This window comes from Urocitellus parryii, chromosome 12 (genome assembly GCF_045843805.1).
Source record: "Urocitellus parryii isolate mUroPar1 chromosome 12, mUroPar1.hap1, whole genome shotgun sequence".
In the NCBI taxonomy this organism is placed as follows: domain Eukaryota; kingdom Metazoa; phylum Chordata; class Mammalia; order Rodentia; family Sciuridae; genus Urocitellus; species Urocitellus parryii.
In genome coordinates, this window is record NC_135542.1 from 998,431 (window position 1) to 1,000,439 (window position 2,009).

Here is a 2,009-nt window from a genome sequence, read left to right on the forward strand (position 1 = left end):
TCTTATTTGTTGAACTGGAACCTCTGACATAATCAGTCTGTGGGGACATGGGCACAGGAACTAGGGAAACAGACATGGGCCTGGTGCTTGTGTCTACTCACTTCCAGAAAGCACATGTCTTCTACAACTTTTCTTAAGTGACCGAAGACAAACTACATGAGAATCCAGTATTTATATTCTGCCCATTTTGAGGTATTAAATGCATAAGGAAACGATTATTCATGTCCAAGTAACACGCAAAAAATATTTTTTTTAGAGAGAGAATTTTTAAATATTTATTTATTTATTTATTTTTAGTTATCATCGGACACAACATCTTTGTTGGTATGTGGTGCTGAGGATGGAACCCGGCCGCACGCATGCCAGGCGAGTGCGGCATCCCCAGCAAAAAATATTTTTAGGGGCTGGGATTGTGGCTCAGTGGTAGAGTGCTCGCCTAGCATGTGTGAGGCCCTGGGATCTCTCCTCAGCACCACATAAGAATAAATAAATAAAATAAAGATATCGTGTCCAACTACAAATAAAAAATAAATATTAAAAAAATAAGGGCTGGGGTTGTGGCTCAGTGGTAGAGTGCTTGCCTAGCATGAACAGGGCACAGGGTTCGATTCTCAGCACCACATAAATGTAAAATAAAGATATTGTGTCCACCTAAAACTTAAGAATAAATATTTTTAAAAAATAAAAAATATATATTTTTAAACCAACATGGTTAAGTGTTAAGATTTTTAGAAATCAGAATATTTATTCACATAATTTTAAAGTCATAGCTAATCATACTTTATGGTAATGATTTAAGTGATGCAGTTTTCACATTTGTTTCCTTCAGAGAAAAGGCAGATTAGTTGTTCTTGAACTAGTCAACGCAGCTCTGCAAGAGGAGACATGGTTTCCAGCATGCTTTATTTTCAGTTCAGACACCTCACTTTGTTTTTTTCTAAATGCTGCCACTGTCTTCTGTTTGAAATTTACAAGCTCTTCTTTTGCAGATTCAGAAAGCTGTTCTAATTTCTCATAGCATTTCTGCTGGTGTTCCTCAGTCAACTTGACATCTTTGCTTTTTAACTGGGCCTTATCCAGAGCTTTGTTTGAGTTCTCTAGTTGATGAAGCCTTTGGTGCCTCTGTATAAGAGACCCTTCTCGGCCTCTATGAGCATGTCATATTGGAGAAGCTTTGTCAACTTTAAATCTTCATCTGATAAGACTCTATCCTCTACTTTCCTAAGGTTTTCAAATTGTTCAGCAACTTCAATAGGTATTTTTTGATGATCGTGGGTTTACCTAAAGCCAGCTGTGCAAGCTGGCTGCAGTGTGAATATACTCATCAGCAATATTTCTATGAGATCTGGTCATTCTGTCTGCTTTAGTACAGGAATCCTTGATCCTGTGGGAATAGTAAATAAGAAAGTTCTCTTGCTCAAAGAAGTCATCCACCTCTTTAACTGCAGGAAAAAGAACTTCATCAGCACTTTTCACCACACTTTTAAAGAAGCCACCAAACATCTCTTTTTTCCACCTAACACTTAGATCCTGATCATATTCTAGGAAAACATGAAAGTTGTGATTTACTGAGAACAGAATGAGAAGAAAGCTGCTGAAGAAATACTTCATGAGAGGACGTAATCTTCTTAAAGACAGCAAGATACTCAGCTTCCAGTTATTGCTTCATCTTTGCAAATTCTTCTTTGTTCATAGCCCCTTCACCCTCTGCCAGTTTCTGCATCTTTTTCTTTGAGGACCATTGAAATCTGGTTTTGTAGGAGCAGGAGGAATCATAAGCCGAGTCTGTGGCTCCAATAGAGCATCATGTAGCCACTCAAAGTTTTGAGGTCACCTGGTGACAGAAAACTCTGGGCTCTGAAATGTGGGCTGTGGAGTCTTGGTGTGACTGTCTAGTCAACCTTATCTCTGTCACTGAGGGCGTCAGGTGTGTCAATCTGAAGAGAGGGATCGACATTCAGGTGCACAGACACAGACCTCAGGTGGCACGGTCCTCCTGCTGTGGCAGC

At 39.4% G+C, this 2,009-nt stretch overlaps 1 pseudogene; it reads right to left on the reverse strand.

Annotated features, from left to right (window-relative positions):
* Positions 1–841: 841 nt before the first annotated feature.
* On the reverse strand, positions 842–1,723 carry LOC144249879 (sorting nexin-5 pseudogene; annotated as a pseudogene).
* Between the last annotated feature and the right edge of the window lie 286 nt (positions 1,724–2,009).